The sequence below is a fragment of the Ixodes scapularis genome, unplaced genomic scaffold, assembly GCF_016920785.2.
Source record: "Ixodes scapularis isolate PalLabHiFi unplaced genomic scaffold, ASM1692078v2 PGA_scaffold4__175_contigs__length_147842914, whole genome shotgun sequence".
Lineage (NCBI taxonomy): Eukaryota > Metazoa > Arthropoda > Arachnida > Ixodida > Ixodidae > Ixodes > Ixodes scapularis.
In genome coordinates this window covers 138,906,923-138,928,171 of record NW_024609879.1, presented here as the reverse complement: position 1 = coordinate 138,928,171, position 21,249 = coordinate 138,906,923, and positions in this window count along the sequence as shown.

Below are 21,249 nucleotides of genomic sequence, written 5' to 3'. Positions count from 1 at the left end.
CTGTACATCTCGGTTTCGCAAAGACATGCCTCCGCGTGCGTTCAAACTACTTGTGGAACGGCATGAATCGCACCAACAACAAATACATTCGCAAGTGTAACCTATGTCAGCTTCACAAGAACCGAACCACCCAGTCATCCGGCCCTTCGCATTCCGTAACACCGCCTCATCGACCCTTACAATCAATCGGAATCACTTTTCTCGGCCCATTTTTTTCGTCTACAAAAACAACCGGTGATAATTGTCGCCGTAGACTATCTCACCAGATACGCCGAAACAGCTCGTGTTCCAACCGCCACAGCCCAAGAAGTGGCAACTTTCCTTCTGCACAACATTCTCCTCCGGCATGGTACACCCCAGGTCATAATAAGCGATCGGGGCACTCCTTTTATAGCTAAGCTCCTCGACGATCTTTTGCGTCTCACTAACAGAACTCATAAACTGACCAGCGCTTATCATCCCCAAACCAATGGGCTAATATAACGCCTCAACCGCACTTTATCAGAGATGATGTCGATGTACGTCGCGGAAAACCATACAAACTGGGACGCTATCGTCCCATATGTGACCTTCGCTTATAACACCGCGCGTCAGTCAACGGCAGTCAACGACCGTATTATTTGTTATTCGGCCGTGAACCACTTACAACTCTTGATACTATTTTACCCTCCGTTTATGAACCTCACACGTCGTATCCTTCAGAGGTCATCTGCCGCGCGGAGGATGCTCGGCAACTTGCGCGTTTTCAAATTCTACGACCCCAGCAGCAGCAACCGCTCCGTTACGTACAGACGCATGGCGAAGCATCGTACAACGTTGGGGACAAAGTCCTTCTCGCCACCCCACTCCGTAAGCCTGGTAAATGTGAAAAACTGCTCCAGAAATACACTGGCCCGGTTTGCATTATCCGCCGTCTGTATTCTACAAGCTACGAACTGGAACCAGTGGCACCACCTAAAGATCGCCGCACGAAGTCACATGACATTTTCCATGTTTCCCGCATGAACCCTTTCCACCCAACCCATGACTGAAGACACCAAAGCCGGTGGACCGGCCTTTTACCCACCCGGGGGAAGTGTTAGGGAGAAGAATACGAAGCTGAAAAAGGAGGGCCAAGCTGCGCGCACTCTTCGGCTGGTGCACAACGATCTTGTCGCTTGAACACCTCGATCCAGTCCTTATTGTGATGATGCTCGTGTACATCAAGTTTACGAATGTCGTGCACTCGTCTCCATGCCTGTCGTCGAACATCGCTAACCGTCCTTGACATATTAGGACTTTTTCGTAAACCGTTTTCCCACTACTGCCACACTCCCCGGAACGAAGGCGCAAAGACTGCGCATGCTCGGCGCTAGCCTTAACTGAAGAGCCCCGGATCTCGTTAGCGGGTTTCGGAGAACGTTGCGGGACAGCAGAAACAAGCTACGAAAACTTCTTAATATCGAATAGCATCTCCCAAACACACAAAAACGCTTGGACGGGAAGTTTTCACCAAACTATGTGCAGGTCTGTAATGTAGCATAGATAAAGTTATGCTGCAAACTTACGACCAGAAGAGATGTTTTCTTAGGTGGCGTAAGTTCGATGAACACAAGTAGGTCATATCAATTTCAGCCCTCTTTTTCTATTCATGTGTCATGCTTCGTAACCCTCGAAGGAAACACAGACTCTTACAGAAATTATAACTAACCCAACTAGCTCAACTAACTAAATTACATATTAAAATCCTACGCACGAGCTACTCTTGTCTTCTTTTTCAATATAGATAGTAAACGTAAACTCATATGCCATACAAACGTTTCTTGAACGTAATGGCTGCCCTATTGCACCCAACTATTTTATTTATAATCCAAATACAGTTTGTATTGTCTAGTTCTTTTCATGCCGCAACACACCTGTGAATAGTTTGGTAAAATCTTCCCGTCCAAGCATTTTTTTGTGTGGGCGAATGTTTGTCGATATTGGGGAGATTTCGTAGATCGTTTCCGCTGCCCCATAACGTTTTCCCAAAGCCTGTAAGGAGATCCGGGGCTCTGCATACAAAGCTAGCGCCGAGGATGCGCAGTGGTGGCGTCTTTGTTCTCGAGAGAGTAGCGGAGGGGGGAAAACTCTCTACGAAAACTGCCTAAAGTATCAATGAATGTTAGCGCGGTTCGAGGAAGTGCATCAAACTTGAACAATTAACTTCGAGAATTCCTGGTATCTAATTTGATAAAATATGTGTTTAAATTGTTCGCATCTATCCATACGGCATCATATTTTTTTACCTAATTTAAATTTGTGCTACTTCTAGTTTTGTCAACGGTGCTTAGCGGTCCGAATATACTGAACTTAAACGACGATGGCAGTAAGGGGCTGTTAATTTCACTCGAGATTTTAATTGATTACCATAGTCAATTCCAAAACAAGAAACGTTATTGCACCCTTATTTGCTTTTGCTAACAGAAATTCGTTGTCAGATTTCAGAACCCCATAAATTTCTAGACTTTTTATGACCTCATAATTTGTAGTCGTTCACTTCCAGCCTTAGGCCCGTTCACACACTGGCGAAATTTTAGGACCGAGTGATTTCTATTTTCTTAAAATCGCTAATGACGAGAGAGCACACTGGCGCGCTGCCGCCCTCTATGTGGTTACCCTGCAACTGAATTTCACTAAAACGAAGGTTTTGCAGTATTTTCGAGGTCAAACGTACGGACTACCTACAGGAGTGGTCGTTTATAACATTGGCAATAGTGTTTTAAGCCAAATAAAAAAAAATATGAGCAAAAACATATATATAGATACGGGACCGTCTAGTGTACGAAGGCTTCCCGACAGTGGCAGTAGTGTATTCTCTCGTCGACAGCCGTATATTAGAACGTTTGGCCAGTTCATGACCTCGCCTCAGAAACGCCCCCCTCCCGAGTGAGCTAATCAGCCCGTGGAGCAAAGTGAGATGCGTGAGCGCATGCGCTTGAACCCCCGGTGGCTCTCAGCTGAGCGGGAAGGTCCGCCATTTTTATTCATTCGCCCGATGGAATGCATGGGATCGGCATCTAAATTTCGGTTATTTCCTTTTTTTTTTCTCTGGCTCTGGCATGAAAATGATGTACTGTTATTCTTTCGTGGGTCAAAAAACCTCACGAATGAAGTTTTCTGGACGCTTGACCGAAAACGTTTATTCAGGCAAAAGGGAAGTCAGCTCCTAGCAGCAGACGCATAGCTTCAACAGTGCTCGGTACGGAGAGCGCGTTGCGTCACAATGGCGGTCGTCTCCTTTTTGCTCTCTCCTTCTTTTCTCGCTCCTTCGGCTATCTCCTCCCTCCTCCTCTACCTTTCTCCTCTTCAGCGCCTTCGTCGCCCCACCCACGGGCCAGACTCCCCGAATATAGACCTTTTCTGCAAGTGCGCCGCCATCTTGAATTGACGTCACTTCCAGTATGGGCGAAAACGTAACTTTGCCGTTGCCACGCCAATAGAAGACATTTAGGATATAAGCGTAACCGTCACACATTCTCGTTTTGGCTCGCCTCTATTTTTTTACTAGTTACAGGTTGAAACGTTTTACTTTTTTTTCGTCGCCCATACTGGAAGTGACGACAATTCAAGATGGCGGCGCCCTTGTGGAAAAGGTCTATACGGCTCTGCTCTCCTCGCAGGAGATGTTAAGAGGTTTCAAGACAAACAGACCTAAGAAGTCGCAAGTGCGTGAACGTGCCTTTAGTTTCTTATATCCACGTCAGCATTCGTTTTTCTTGGATTCGTTATTACACTTTTTAGTTGTTTCCCCTTCTTCGTAGTTCCCAATTTGTTTCAGTACGCAGAAATTTTTGTCGGGCTACTCTTCAATAGAATTTTCGAAAATATCTAAAGCCTCTTTCAGGGTCAATAGGCCTTCCAGTTTTGAGTCTGTCGAAGCAAGCATGACGGCTATGTCGAGCTATATTTTTTTCTTTGTCGCTTTAACTGCTCTTGTATTTTGCTGTTTTGCACACTTTCCATTTCCACGAATCTCGCAGGGCACTCATTGCCTTTGGACTTAAAGGTTACTTCCAAGACGCCAAAGCAAGAGCGGAGGTGCTCCGTGTGAGAATTATAAATTTACATCAGGGTCTAGCATTTTGTAGATTATATTAGACAAAGGTTTTTTTTTTAGAGCGCAGCTCTTAGGGGCCCGTTCCCGGCTTGAGCGGCGTCGCCGTCGGCGTCGCCGTCGCCGTCGGCGTCGGCGTAACCAAAGGCATCCCAAGGTCACGTGACCCCTCCCAAGGTCATCTCAAGGTCACGTTACCCCACGTGACCCCTGAAGGTCACGTGACCCCTCGAGGTCATCTCAAGGTCACGTGACCCCAAGATGACCCCACGTGACCCTTTGAAGGTCACGTGACCCCTCTGAGGTCACGTGACCCCCGAGGTCACGTGGTCGCCTCCCCAAGGTCACGTGACCCCCGAGGTCACGTGACCCCCAAGGTCACGTGACCCCTTCCAAGGTCATCTCAGGGTCACGTGACCCCACGTGACCCCCAGGTCACGTGACCCCTCTGAGGTGACGTGACCCCCCGAGGTCACGTGACCCCTCCAGGTCACGTGACCCCCAAGGTCACGTGGGGGTCACCTTTGGGGTCACGTGGCCTTGAGGTCACGCCTCCCCGAGGTCACGTGACCCCTTCCCCGAAGTCACGTGACACCCCCCCGGAGCATATTAAAGAATGAGGGGAGGAGGAGGAGAAGGAGGAGGGGTCTACCCTCCCCTCAGTACCCTTCACTCCTCCTCCTCAAGAGCTGCGCTCCAATTCGGCGTTACAGGGATTTGTAAACGGCTTTCACTTTTTTTTTCGCTTCAACGGTAAAAATCTACGGAGCAGTAGAGACAGCAGCAGCAGCACGTGACAGCAGTAGCATAAGGGTAGGAAGGGAGAAAAAATCGTGAGCGTGCAGGCGAGCTGGTGAATATTAACCATGTTGAATTAACCTGAGACTGCAGTGGGGTAGAAAAGAAACATCAACATTTTGAGACGTCGTCCTATTTTCTGTCACTTCTACGTTTTGATGTTTCTTCTCTACCCCAGTATCAGGTTAATTCAACGTGGTAGGAAGGGGACCTATAAGGACGGATATGTGTAAGTCCACGGTCGTGCGCGCTGCAGCAGCTCTATGTCCCAATGAATTAGAAACGACTGCTTTTTGGGCTGCTCGTCATGACATAGCTTGACATTGTAATTCCACACCAATTGCTCTTGTCGATGTTTGAGCCTGCGTTGATGCGTAGATGAGAGCCGATGCTCAAGCCATTAGTAAGTGCCGCTGCTCCAGTGGAATGATGACATCCGGTGCCGTTTGAGTGACAAGACCTCTTCTCCTGGCTGTAATGGCTGTAGATATGTGCTTACAGTGAGAGGGCAGGCGAGCTGGTGTTTATTTATTATTTTGTTAAATTACCCGAGACTGGCAAAGAACGTAGAAAACATAAACCGTGGAAGGAAAAGTAAACGATAACAAGAGGACAAAATCTCGAACTTCGAGAAAGGTTTATTCAGTAAACTTTCCTTATGAGATCCTAACCAATAGGTCACACACATTGCTCACAAAAGTTCACTCCATTCACTCAGCTCAAACCTAATCCTTCCTGCAAACCCAAAGCCTTCCGGAACTGCCGTCCCTCCTTGTCTGAACTAAAGCAGTTTGCACCTGTTCACCAACACCTCCACATAGACGCTTTCAGGGGCAACCGCGACGCCATGCGTGAAACAGATGTGTCACTTACATTCACTTTGACACGTCCCCCTTTCCTTCAACAAAAATATTTTACATGCTAAAAACAACAAAAACAAACAATGTCAAATTTGTAGGACGACTTCGGGAATGCTACTGAACTGCAGAAACGCTTGGCTTATATAATTGCCTATCGTATTTATTTAAACTGTTTCTCTTACCCCTCTTTTCGTGTCATTCCGTTCTTAGCGCACAACTTCTCTTTCTGATCACTGGATTGTACAAGTACTGCATTCCTGTGCATGCTTTGCTACTTATGATTTGGGAGCTTCGATTTTGACGTTTCGCCTATTCTCGGTCAGTCTGTCATTTAGAAATATGGAAGCTTGACCCACCTATTTGAACCCACGAGCTAAAGGGATCTCATACACCACCCCACACTCACTAGGAACAGACTTCTCACCTTGCGCTTTTCTGCAACCCTCACCTTTCCGCAATAAAAAAGGTAAGGTTCCCTAACTTGAAGTACGTGCTAAACAGAACGCCCACACTAAACTTAATCGCACACCCCTTTACATTGTGCGATATCTCATAATAATACAACACAACCTCGTACCCTTTCTTATGTCTCTCCTCAAACAATTTCTTTTTCTTCATTCATCGGAGCCATTTGCCATTGAATGAAGCCTTCCTAGTACCTTGTGCCACATAGTATTTCATAGTGCCCGTTTACTGAGCTTGCAAAATAATAGATGCACGATATGCTCATCGCGTTAGTGATAAAGGTGATACCAATCCCGGTTTTATCTATCAGAATGGCAACTTCTTGAAAGGTGAATTCTATCCAATACTCGTAACACAAGCCCTGCACTACTTGATCTATTTAATAAAAAAAATACAGCACTTCCCTCTCCGGTTGTTTCGCAGTGAACTGCAATTCAGGCGCGGACTTTCTTATCACCATTTCCACTTTCTACGCTACTCCGCTCCAAAAAGCACACATTAGGATGTCGTCAACATGCCGCCCGACCACGAAGCTGTCTGAAGGCACTCGCTTAATGTCTAAATAACATTAAGGCAAATTAAGTGAGCATTGGCGAAACGTCAAATTCAAAGCTCCCAACTCAGAAGTAGCGAATCGTGCCAAGAATGCAGCAATGGGTCAATCCAGTGGTCAGAAACATATGTCGTGCACAAAGACCACAAGGAAATGAAGAGTAGTAAGAGAAGCTGTTAGAATAAAGACGATAGGCGATTGCATAATCCAAGCGTCTTTGCAGCTCGCTTCTAAAGCTTTGCTTCAAATTTCAGTTTGATTGTTTGTGTCTTTTTGTAGTTCGTGAAAAAGATATTTGTTCAAGAAAAGGAAGACGTCTCAAAGTGAATGCCAGTGGCGCATACATTTCGCGGAGGCCGTCCCGGTTTTCTCTCCAAGTGTCTACGTGGGGGTGTTCGCGAGTCGGTGCAAACTGCTGTGTTCAAAGGGGGGACAAGTGTCAGAGCCGAAGAGTTCTTGGTGTGCAACAGGGATTGGCTGTGAGCTTAGTAAATGGAGTGACCTTCTATGTGCAAACCGTGGCGACCTTGGGGGTTTAATATATATATAAGAGAAGTGCAGTGAATATACTTTTAGCGGTGTTTGAAACTTTATCCTTCTGCCACTTTTTTTTCTCTTCTGCGGTTGATGTTTTCTAGTGTTCTCAACCCAGTCTCGGGTAAATAATCAAAATAGTAGATATTTGCAAGCCCACTGCCTTGATTGCGGTCGCTGCAGTGCTATATGCCTCTTCATAAGGACAGCCCTCAGTATTGAGCTGATATGTTTTTTTTTTCGGGTAAATCATTCAGGCACTAAAAATGGGTGATGCACGAAAAAACCCAATCTCAAAATCCTCGTCTTGAAACGGCCGTTACACATCCTCCGGATTATCAAACTCCTCTCTCAAAACCCCAGCTTTCTAAAACCACCTACATATAACCCCCGTCCTCGATTGCCCCACTTTCCTTGTCCCGCCAATCCAAAACACTGCGGATTTGTGCATTGTTCAGATATTGAAGTCGTAAGAAATGACACATGACTTCAATGTTTACAAGGATTATACGTTAAGCTAGTTGGTTCAACGTAAACTTAAAACAAAACAGCGCGAAAAAAACGGACGACTGGAAGGAGCAGACAGTCACAGAGCTGATTGGCAGCTGAAAGTTTTACTTGTGCCGGAAACAGAAAGTGAATGAGATACGGGACATATAAAAACAAACCAATCAACCAGATAAAACACCTCCCGCGTGCCGACACGTGCCTCAACAAACTTGCCGCACCTCTCGAACAAATCCACCTCGCTACCGCTTAGGACACCAACCGGACGTTAACAGACATGTACTTTACATAACTGCAATAAGAAAGTACTCCTCAATTTTTCAATATCTTATTTAAAATCCTAATTTCTATGAAAAATGGCGAACACAGACATCTGTCATAGTGAGCCGTATTTCTGCTTAAGAGAGTTTAAACCGCAAATTGTTTCCAAACCAGGCAGGCTGCGGCCCACGAAGGAAACATTTTTAAGATCCCCAAATGGATTAAGATATTGCTTTCAGAGAAGGAACCCAAATTATAAAACTGCTTGTAGATGTTTCAAATACTGGGTTCTTAGCTGCATAGCCATGGTGAGGAAAATTTATTCAGAAAAACCAAGGTTTGTCCAACGGCAGGCTGAATATTCGGGGGTTCTTGAAGTTCATCCAGGGATTTTGCGGCATTCAAGTAGCAGACATTTCCCATATAAAATACTAGGTACTTGTTTGTAAATAAACATCCTAAAACATTGTTTGATTAACGAGCATTAAGCAAACATATAATCACGAATGGCAGAGCTGATTAATGAGTCGCAGCACTGGCATAGCGGGGAATCGTGCATAGGAGCATTGATACTCGGGCGAGGCAAGGCAGGGATTTGTCGACGTAGTTTCTGATACTCGCGAAAAAAGGCCCGGGGCATTCGAGACGGGAGAGGTGCCAGGGTGGAATTGTGCAATAACCATTAAAATTTACCGTTATAACTTTAATACAAGAAGGCTCTGCTAGCCCGCATCTTCTTTTTTTTTTTGCTCCCCTGTGCTAATGCGTTTTACGGAATTCAGGAATTCAGGCAGTGACTTCTTCCCCAAGGGGTGTCTGATGCCTCCTTTGTAGGTGAGAAATTTAGCCAGCGGTCTTCGACTGATGCATAGGGTGTTTGATGTGCATGCCGCAGTGATAAAACACGAACGCACGCCGATTCATTGCTGATTTCGATCGACGCGGAAATCGGTGTAGAACAAATTCAGAATCGATGGATTTGTTCTCATTCGCTGGAGGTGTTCTGAGCTCCGGCGCGTTAATACACGCTGCCACCGCGATCCCCCTGCGTTGTAAAGGTGAACAGAGAACAGATTTCTATGTCCCTAAGCCTGCAAACAACCAGACTTGTGCCCGTTACTTCAAAAATGTAATGGATAACAATTACAAATTACCGAGCTCCAAATGTAATGGATTACCGTTACAAATAACTTTCCTTGAAAAATAACGGATTACTTTACCCGTTACGTTGTAAATTACTTTCACGTTACTTTTTCCGTACACCTCTCCAGAAATAATAGAAATAATTTTGATATTTTTCAAAAATGTTTTCGAACACTACATTTTAATTCTCACACGCCCGTATTACGGTAGTCCTTGTAAAAATAAAATATCTCACTTGAGAGGAAGATTGTAAATGCAAGGCTGAACTGTAAGCTGAGAAGGCAGCGAAAGCTGCAACAACAACCGCCATCCCGCTAGCTTACAGCGACCGGAAATGATCCCTGGAATTGTGCAGACGAAGCTAGCGTTGCGCATGCTCAGTAGCGGCATCTACCTCTGCTAAACGATGCGGAGGTAAGGAACCGATCTACGAAAGCTCTCATTGGATACGGGCCTTTCAAGTGGTGTAAAAGTCAAATGCCATTAAACACAAAGAGGTTTCTCAGAAGAAGAATGCGATGGAATGCGAGGGAAAGCAGCTAAGTCTATTGGGCATTGTCTTCTTGGTCTTTGTTTTTTGCATAGCATTTTCGCGTCTTTCTAGTGGTTCGGATGACCGGCCAGACGCAAAATTGATTTTTTGCGCGGCTATTCTTCTCTTCACGATGGTTTCTATTTAAATTCGTTGAACTTGCTCTCTCTATGCCCCTGAAATGACTGCTCATATTGCTCCAGTTTCTTTATTATGTTAATTATTAAAAAAAAATTAACGAGTAATTAAAGTAATTCGTTACCAATATTTCGTAACGAAATTAAATAGAAATTACTGCCGCAAAAAAGTTACGTGGCAATTACAAAATTACTTGAAAAAGTAACGGATTACAACTAATCCGTCACATGTAACGGATTTCTTCCCACGTCTGCAAACAACGAATGTAGTTGCGATATCTGAACTTGTGAATTCAAACGAATATTCCTGAACGTTAATGGCACAAACTATGTTATACTCGTATAGCCAATCTTACCCTTCAAAACTTCGGTACAAGGCTCTTCCTCTCAGGCAGACTAACTTCCTGCTGTGCGAAATTTCCCGCGACCAGTTTAAGACCAAAAAAAGTGCTATAGGTAAGTGTAACCTTTGCGACGGCATCGTGTAGAGCAGCAGATAGAAAATTGGTGAGCTTTTTTTCGGAAGTCATATTGTATTGATATAGTTAGTAATATAAATCAAAGTACTTGCGGTATGTCTAAAACCATTCATTGGAGTTTTGTGTCTGTCCCACGTCCCTTCTCTTCCCCGGCTCCAGGGTTACCATGTAACCATTCTTAATGGTAATATTTTCCTTACACTTCTGTTTACTTCGGAGGATCTTTCATTACTTTATTAGGTTGCCTGGCGCCCGACATCGTTTTATTTATCGTTTTGGGTGGCGTTTTCTAGCACGGGGTAAATTTCAAAATAAACAAGAGCACACCACACAGCAAGCTACAAAGAGACATTACATTTACTTACCACCAGAAACCGAGAAATTCACGAAGCCTGCTTGGCGACTGACGTGTTCAGGTGAAGGCTTTGGCACTGAAACTGGCTTCCGTACCTTTTGTATTTGCCCTGGTCACTCTATAAATTGCAATACTCTGTTCTCCGAGGTCTCAGTGTAAAACAGGCGCGACAACATTTTCAATTTCGGGCGTAAATAAAAAAAAGAAACCCACAAAATACAGTAAATAGGCACGCCGCACAAAATAGTCCCCCAAAACCAAGTATTATACCTCATAAGGTAACAGCATAAAATCAAAGTTCATTTTAACATTATGTGTAGGACGACCTTCTCACACAATGCATTCTACGATGTAAAACACCAAGTGTGAATCGGAAATATTTCGTAGTAAAAGTACCAGCGTCGGATGGCACCAGGTGCGGAACGTCAAAGGTAAGGTGTCCCTGGAAATTTAAGGTGCTTCTTTATCAACACATATATATGACAATATGTCCACTGAATTTAAAATCAAAAGGTGATTCTAAAACTGATTTTTCCTATCTTCCTACAGATCTGCAAACATGGAATATGTGTTGCGCCATGAGCAGGTGTGGAGAGGGTACCACCAAAATAAATCACTTACAGTTCACCAGATGTTCAACATGCGTTTTTTCACAATAGAACCCTGGCTACATGAAGTGTGCTGAGCTACGCAGGAGAGCTAGAATGGCGCTTATGAATTGAACTAAGTGTTCTACGATATGTCATAAATAGAGAGTGGAACATTGTTTTATTGTGACTGGCTATATGTTATAGAAATGATTAGAAAGGCCTTTACTCAAACGAGGGTGCTGAAGGGTGCAATAAAATTGTAACAAGAAAAGGACCAAAATTATGGCTACCACAAATATCTTTATCAACAAAAAAAAAAAAGAAAAAAGAATCCACATAACTGCAGTATGTGATTTTGTTTTTATTTCGGACGGTGTGAAGGCCACTCCAAGTAACAATGTTTACATAAAACCGCGCATCAACTATAAAATGGGTAACGATAGAAAACAATCCCTGAGTCATTCTCTTGCACCTTTGCATTTAATTGTATTTTAATCATAAAATGGGTGCCCTTCAAGATGCTTCAAGATTTATTTCGTGATATGCCACAGGGATATTTTCAACCCAGTGCCGCTACTCCAGATGAACAAGACAGTCCGCGCAAAAATTTCGAAAATATATACCGATTGTTAAGACCAGCCTGATGTGCAAATGACTAAAGAAGCGTAAAACGAATTATATACTGCTTTATATTTTTGCGATAAATATTTCAGAAACATTAACCTGGGCATAACTTCTTCGAAAATATTTTTTTTGGATAATTCATATGTATGACATAAATCGGCAAAGCCATTGAACGTTCTAGATGATCGTTTTCTTTTTCAGAAATTTAATGAGCTTTTCTGATTCTCTGACAAAGGATCGGTTCTTCTGATATTTGCAATAAACTAGAACTCTATAGGCAAGCCCTTAAAAACATGTTAGAGAAAGAAACATTCCAACTATGCCGAACCAGCAGTAGATACGTTTGGTTAGTTTGCCTTGACCTCGATGGGCACCTTTGGAATAAAACTTTCGATTGGGCTAGTTGGTTCATATCGATTAAATGGTTAAAAGGCGCGAACAAACAGGACTAAAAAAGACACACGTACGACACGGACAGGCGCCATCCGTGTCGTACGTGTGTCTTTTTTCGTCCTGTTTTTTCGCACATTTTAACCTTTTAATCGGCACATTCGGTGTTGGGCGACAAACATCTTTGGAAGGCTTAAACGCAGCATCGGTGAGCCCTGCAAAGTGACCTCTGATTTCCTGATTCTGAATTGCAAGATCTTGTGCTCACAGGACTTGTCTGAGTGCCTTCATGTTCGCTTTGCCTTGAGTGGTGCCATCCTTTGTAATACCACTTGCCGACAAATCAATGTTAAAACACTGATTAGCCCGCTGTTTTTGTCAGCCATTTTGTAACCGAGCTAATCCCCGTTAGGGTTTTTTTCTTGGTTAGCGAAATGCGATCCTGTCTTATGTAAGCTTTATAGGCGCGATGTCAGCATGCTGCATTCCGTTTTGTCGGAGAAGTTCCAGACATGGTGCGAAGCTGTACCGATTCCCAACGAAGCCGGAACGGAGGACGGCGTGGATGTCTCAGATCAGGAGTAGGAGGCCTCTCTGGGAACCGAAGAGTAACTTGCTAGACTGGAATGTAAGTACGAAAATTGTCGGTCCCGAGTGCGCGCAGTGTCGCGAAGTGATGAAAATATACTTCGTATCAGCTTAGCATGGACTACTGTTGGCCGGACGTGCTAAAATTTCGAGCGAATCGCCCTGGACGGCGTCTCGGCGGCTGTGCGAGCGCTCGTGCATCGCGAGCGCCAGTTAGGGCAGTAAAGGGTAGCGTCTAGCGCTGGCACAGCCTTGGCGGTTAGTCCATGCTAAAGTAAGACGAAGGATAGCGTCCCTTCATGTCCCTAGACGAAACAACGCGGCTTCAGATCTTTGCAGTCGAGGCAGTGACTCTAATTGGGAAACACTTTCTCCGGGCGAGACGCCCGTGCCCTGACATTTGTAAGCGCTACTTTTGGAAAGCGATGGATTCGCAATCTTCGCCGTCTTTAATTACCCAAAAAACCGTCCGCATTTTCTGTACATCGCTCCTGAACATCAGCTCAGGACCGATGTACAGAAAATGTGCCACGAGGGATAGAGAAAGGCCTCCCTCTGATACATGTACCGTTATTGACAGTGGACCGGCCTCATGAGAACACGTTTTCACTGCCTTGTCCCGCAGAGAAATATATAATAAAAATACGGAGCTCAAGTGAGGTCATATCATAAAAGTACTGTGTCAAAGAAGTGCAACCACTTGTCTGTTTTACTTAGTTCTCTGCAAATACAGAATAGATCTCATTCAGATTCGCCCGCCATCTGTTGGACGTGGCGGCAACCTTCCTTCCGACGCCACCTTTGAGGCAATGGACAAAGCGTTGTGACCGTTTGTGAAAGCGACGCGCAGCGACCGCACCACTGCTATGTTCCGCTACGTATTCAACGAGGAAATAAAATTAATAACAACCGATGTAGAGATTCGAATTGCATTGTTTTTCTTTTCAAATTAAAGGCATTATAGCAAACGTTTGAACAGCTGTATACCGCTTTCCTGTACTATTCATGCTTCTAAAACGAGCACCCACATATTAGTGTTTTGAGCTTCTACAGGGCTTCTAAAAGTTTTCTTATTATATCGCACTTTCTACAACGGTGTGAAAGGCTCATGATATTTTTATGTAACATCAGCGAGCATCTATTATTTTATGTGATTTTTTGGGAGCTTGATGTTGGCTAGCATTGTAGTTTCGCTCGAGCAGAGCAACGGCGAGGTCCAGTCAACGTCACTCAAATACACTGTTTTGCGAGGTTCTTTTTTCTCGCTGAAGTAGGTTTTTTTTCACCCGATTGAAGGTTGATGCAAAGTGCGGAAGAGCTGGGCAACGTAACAACTTCGTTTCGCGCATGAATAATAAAAAAAACGGTGTTAAAAAAATTAAAAAAAAAAAAAAAACGATGGTTAACTCTCGCTTACTTTACGCTCTCATTATTCTCCAGTGACTCTCACATTTCGAGAAACATTTTCGAGATCTAAACGAAAGCATAAAAGCGGGTTCTTGACTGTTAACCTGGACCTGTCGGCCAGTTTAACAGTCGCACTTGCTCGCCTCCGATCAGATCGGGTGCGCGCTGCTGGAGAAGATTTTCTATTTGCCGCCAATACTGCAAGCAACCCCTTTTTATCAGCACTGGCCATATTCTATTGCAAGTATAAGCACGAAAATTAAAAGCACGCTGAGCTACTAGACCTTGCTATCAGGAGGAACACGTTAAAATGACGCTGACATTTATTAATGCATTTTTTCTAAAAAGGCCGAAGAGTGTATTTGCGCCAGTAGTCAATTTATTTGTTAGTATTGTTATTATGATCATAAAAAGAAAATGTTTCGGCTTTCCACAGAATTTTTTTTAACACGTTATTTTCTACGAATTTGGTCCGCGACGACACGCCGGTCATTTCCTTTTACGCTTGTGTGCCTCACAAACACTTGTGTGAGTAGGATACTGTACATATTCAGCGTACTTTTTACTTTTTGCTTGCAAGATTAGTTACACTACAGTCGTAAATTCATGCTGTGTTAGGCGCACTCCTTAAAATGATATTTTGAGATACCATTTGGTGATCTCCCCAAGGAACTGAAGAAAAGATGAATTAATAAGTTTGATACGTTTGAAAGCCTGATAAACAGGAGACTGGTTTATGTATTGGAACAACAGAGGGCCTACGATAACAACCAGTGTGGAATCCTGTCACGAATCATGGTGTTTTCTTGTAAGCTTTGTGTGGGAGCTCTCGGGCGCGCCAGCGGTGCAAGATGCATGGAGTCAACTTTCGGCCTTGCCCGTTCCTATGCGGCTGTTTATGAAACCGGGCGGAAGAACCCTCTCCCCAGGTGAGAGAGGATATGGGAGCGCCCGGATGGTGCCTACATTCTTCGAAAGTCGAAGCCGACCGAGAGCATTGGTTTGTTGTACTTTTAATTTTAATTCTGCTTGTCGACCGAGGACAGTGCTCACAACCAGGCATCTTGAATTGCGTTCACCGCCGCGCAGACGGGCAAAGTCTCCCGCGGATTGTTTCTCGGTACTGTACTTTTGTATTTTTAGTTGCTTTGCTAAAACAAAGAGCGGTGATGGGCGCTAAGAAGCTCATTGCTGATTGGTCAGATTACGAGCCCTGAAAATGCTGCTAGTCTCAATATAAAGACGTGGACTGGCGGGAAAAAGGGTGTGGTTCGTCTTTGGGGTTAGGAGTGCCCGGAGCTGGCCGGGACTCCACTCGTCATTGCCTTGGTTTTTGAGTCGCGATTGTATTTTATGTACGTAGGGCTGTGACCCTAGTTTGCCTGCGGGCCTGAGCTTTATTTTAGCCTTCGGGCGTGTTTGCACTGCGGTGCGTGTGCGTGCGCGTGTAATGAGTCGGGTCGTCCCTGCAAGCAGCGTGAAGATTCCGGGCTCTGTGACGACTCCTCTTCATCGACCAGGGACTCCTAGACAGGCTTCGGCAGCGTCTGGACTACAGATAAGACTTTTATTTTATGTTGTGATTGGCTAGGGCCAACGTGTTCAATCAATTTTAAGTGTGCCTTATCGAGGATTGTTCGGGAACGTTTTTAGCTTTACTAACCGGGATGTTAGTGCATCCCGAGGGTTTTTTGGATAGTTCACTAAGTGATTTATATGTTGCGCCTACTTTGTCGCCGCGCTCCACCGAATGCTTGGTGTTAAGTCTGATTAAACTTGTGTTTTGTTTTTGACCATCTACGTGTCGTCGCCTCCTTACCTGACACTGCACCGGGCGTGGACCTATCACCTACCATCGGTCCAACCTAGCACTTTGTTCTTTTTTTTAAAAGTAATTTTGCTGGTTTCGGAGTGGACTATTGTTGTCATTTATTGAAAATTTTTCCCACCTCCGTGACAATTCCGCCGAGGTCGTTCTACTCTCGATCACTTGGTACGCTTGGAAACTGTGATACGTGAGGCATTTGTAAACCGCCAGCACTGTGTCGCAGTTTTTTTCGATTTGGAGAAGGCATATGATACAGCGTGGAGACATGGGATTCTTCAAGATCTTTATGCATGTAATATCCGTCGCCGTATGCTGCAATGCATAGGGGAATATCTAACAAACAGCACTTTTCAAGTTTGTCTTGGCTCCAACCTATCCGATTCCTACGTGCAAGAAAATGAAGTCCCTCAAGGAGGAGTCTTGAGCGTGACTTTACTTGTGGTAAAAATGAATTCAATTGCACGGCTGCTACCTCCTTCTGTTTCATATTCTCTTTACGCTGATGATATACAGATCTCGTCTTCCTCTAGTAACCTTGCCAGCTGTGAGCGCCAATTACAGATAGCCATAAACAAACTTTCCAAGTGGGCTGACGAGAACGGGTTTCGATTCTCTGCATCCAAAACAGTCTGTGTGCCCTTTTCTTTGCGTCGTGGGCTGTCATTGGACCCATCATTGGAACTAAATGGAAACCCTGTATCTGTCAGGAAAAAGCACAGATTTCTTGGTGTGATATTTGATAAAAAGCTTAATTTTATTTCACACCTGAGAGCTTTAAAAGCTAAATGTCTTCAGTCTATGAATCTTTTGAAAGTTCTATCTCACAAGTCATGGGGTTCTGACAGAAAATGTATCCTACGCTTGTACAATGCCCTTATGAGATCTCGTCTTGACTATGGTGCGGTAGTGTATAGATCGGCCCGGCCATCTGCCCTCAGGATGTTGGACCCAGTTCACCACCTGGGGTTGAGATTAGCAACTGGTGCGTTCCGAACAACCCCTGTCTCCAGTTCATATGCAGAAGCTAATGAGCTATCGCTGAACAAACGACGTACCTATCTTAGCCTAACGTATGCTTTTAAAACTTTGGCTGACCCTCAATACCCCACTTATTCTTCCCTTACAAGGTAGAGGTTTTCCCGTCTCTTTATCAACAAACCAAGCATTGTGACACCATTAAGCTCCCGCATTGAAGAACTTTGCACTTCACTGCATCTTTCATTGAACCAGGTCGGCCTCATTCGAAATGTCGACGACCGTATTCCACTCTGGAAGACACTGCCAGTTGCCTGTGACTGGTCGCTCACAAAATTTAACAAACATGGCATTTTCCAAGCTGTAATACTGCAAGAGTTTTGTGAAGTACAAATCAAGTATGATGGTTATCTTCATGTTTACAAAGATGGCGCCAAGACTTCTTCTTTTGTTGGCTGCGCTGTGTATTCAGAACACTTCTCTAAAGTTAAGCGACTTAATTCGTTTGCCAGCACTTTTACAGTAGAACTCTATACAGTATCAATGGCAATAGACCACATTCTACACAAGAAAATAACTAGGGCTGTTCTGTTTGTTGATTCTCAGAGTGTGATTGTTGCAGTTTGCTCTGTTAAAGACACTAAAAACATGCTTGTACAACAAATTCTGAGTAAACTCAACGCTGCTCTACATGATGGTCAAAGTATATTTTGTTGCGTACCTAGTCATGTTGGCATAGAGGGCAACCAAAAGGCCGACAGGCTTGTACGGTCTGTGGGAAACCTTGTCCAATCGTCTTTCTGTTTACCATATCAGGATATAAAGCCTTTAGTAAAGTCATCACTTTTTCGTTGTTGGCAGTTGGAATGGGACAGGGAGTGCGAAAACAAGCTCCACGTTACAAAGCCTGTTCGTGGAGCCTGGGAAAGCTCTTCATGCAAGAGTCGTCTTTATGAAACCTTGCTGTGCCGTCTGAGAATTGGCCGTTCTTCTATCACTCATAAGTACCTACTTTGGGGGGAAGATCCTCCTATTTGTGATCAATGTGGTGATACTCTTACAATCTTACACATCTTGTGGTCATGTCCCGTTCTGGAGCCCAAGCATCGTGTTTATTTTAACGAGTTGTTTCGACAACAGATCCCGTTTCATCCGGCCCTCCTGCTGGGGGAAATCCCATAGTCCCTTTCAGCAGGGTAATAGACTTTCTTACCAGCATTGGCATTTTATACCAAATATAGCTTTACCAAATCCTAGTTTGCACTTTGGTAAAACCCTCACCAAAGCATGCTGATTGTTACTATCGTTTGGCGCAGATGGCCTCGTAGCTCTTCCGCCATTAAACCCCCAAAATCATCATCATTTAATAAGTTTAATTTCATGTCGTTTGCTTTTTTGTGGAATCATATCTGCAATCTAACCAAGGTTAAGACAACGGGGAACCAAGATTAAACCTTTAACGCTGCCATCATAGAACTCTGCTATTAGGGTCTGCTTACGCTGGGTCAAGGCGGAGTGGGTGAACAATTGCTCGCCTTCTTTAGACCCGCAGCCGCGAATGCCTAATAAAAACAGACTGTCGCACAGGAGCTGACGACCCTGCTGAATATATCATACAAATCGTCCTTGTGTGATCAACTATGATCAGATAATCACGCAATTTGTCCCAAGATTCAAGATGCAAGACCCAAGAACAAATGCGTGAGTCGGCCCGCTCTCGCGCTGGAATGAAGCTCATTTTTGTAAAAAGAGATTCTTAAAGTGAAACCACTGGAAATAAACTTGCGTTCAATACTCGTAACGTATTCGCGAGCGGCTGACACCATCATTCTACTAACAAGAGAAAAAAAAAGAAAAACATGCACGAATGTTACGCGGGGATAGGGGTTCGTATTGCGGCGGGCGGCGGGCGACAGGGATGGTGGAGAAGCCTCAAAGATGGCGCCGAGCCTTTGCTAGTACGCGTGACCGCCGAGAGATGGCGCTAATAATGAATAAGGTCTATTCGTCTGAAACGTCGAATCACTATTTGATCCAGCATGTTGTAGATGAAACCCGTTCATATAAGGTCTAAGCAGACATAGGAACTCTGTAGCTCATGCTGTGCTGTGTTAAGAATCCTGTCATACGTTTTCAGGAGCACTTCGAAAAATCCTTCTTTGAGGACAGGCGAGCAGATGGGTGGCAGCATCTGAAACTGACCGCCGCGCAAACATTGTTCTTCTCCCAAGGTGAGTAAAGTGACAATCTCAACCAGCTGAAACAAGCAAGACCGGTGTGCGGAAAGACAACAGATATATATCCTCTCGCCATGTGCTGCATTTTGCAAGTTTTCAGAATATACCAAACACTCCTGTTCAGGAGTGAAATCAAGTTAACCGATTTAGTGCTATTTAGTGTCCTTTGGTATATACACAAAATAAAACAATGGCAAACAAAAAGGTTGCAGTTTTTGTACAATTTTATTCTTATCTGAGTTGTCAACAATATTTAGCGCCACCAATATTCTCCCTTTTCCTCATCAAATTTTTCATATCGTTTTTATTGTGAAGGTTTTACTTTTCATGACAGTCATTGTAATTACTATGTTCCCATTCAATTCCTTCCAGCTTCTCCAAAAATGGGGGGATCGGTGTCCGAGTGGGCTGAAGCGCACACCCAGCTCGACGCGCGTGGAGCGAAATCTCGCGCTGCCGAACCCAGGGATCCTGGGTTCGAGCCCCACCCCTGCCCGTTTCGATCTGGATGAGCATCGTACCGGCGTGCGGTCGTGTATCACTACTGCGTGGTGCACGTTAAAGACCCCAGGCTAGCGGTTGTACTGCACTGGCTAAATTGCTCATCTACAGTGTAAACCAGTGTCGCCCCTACTGGCAGACCAACCTTACGCTGTATAAATCACTCAAACGTCCAATTTGACTTTTGATCTTTCTCCAAAAATGTACAACCTCGCAAGCCCCAAGAAAGCTGCAGTGCAACAATCCCACGAGCTAGCCAGGGACTCATCGAATGTGCCTGGAGGGCCGGGAGCCACGGAGCCACATCAGGATAGCCCAACTGTGAGCAACACAATTTTATTCAGGAACTTAAATCCAAGCACTGCCACCAAGAAAGGATGCACTGATGGACTGCTTGGAACCTCTCACAAATCACCTATCCAGGCCTCGACTGACGGGACATTTCCTAATAAGATCTTGAATAGCACTTCAAATGAATGCAGCACCACAGGACATCATATGTCAGCAGCTTCTTCAGCAGTGCTTGTGCAAGATGACCTCATCCTTGAAGATGATTCTGTAGATCTGGTGCCAAAATGTCTGGCTATTAGGTTTGTTTATCACAAGTATGGTCGTTTTGACTCCCCCACAGAGCTTCTGAAAAGAGCAGGTTTACAGACCATTACTGACCACGCAACATTAAATCGTCTGAAATTTCTCTACCTTCTTTTACAAGGCGCCTTTAAGATTGACTCATCCAAGTACGTTCAATTGTCTAACGCAAGACCGACTAGACACAAGCACAACCATACACTTGTTGACTATTCGTTTCATAATAACACTTTTAAACACTCATTTTTCCCTCTGCCATAAGAATCTGGAATAGCCTTGATCCACACGTGTTCAGTCACGGCACTGTTGAATCATTTATCAATGCAGTCGAAAATGAACTTTTTTCGTAATTATAGGATGCTTTGAATGACGAGAATTGTTGTTCATTCGTTGTTAAATGCCTCACATGTATCTTTTATTATGTACCAATGCCTGCAATAATCCCTTCGGGGATTGGCAGTATTTTGAAATTGAAATAAATAAATAATTCACAAACCACGCAAAGATCCAGCGACCAACTCCTCAAGCTTCCCTGCCTGACGTCAACTTCATACGTCAGTAACCACTTCGGCAACGTTCCTGCAAGATGTCCGCACGTCTGAGGGTGACCGCATCTCTGAGGATGACTGCTATTATGATAATGACTGCATTTCTGAAGATCACTGTATTTTTGATGATGACGGGGACTCGGAAGATGACCGCATGAATCTGGCGCCAAAAGGTGCAGTCAAAACTACGTCACCGCCTGACCATGACTTACCACCCGACATAGAATCCACACCAGAGAGCATGTCAGCACGAGCAGGAAACCTCTGTTGA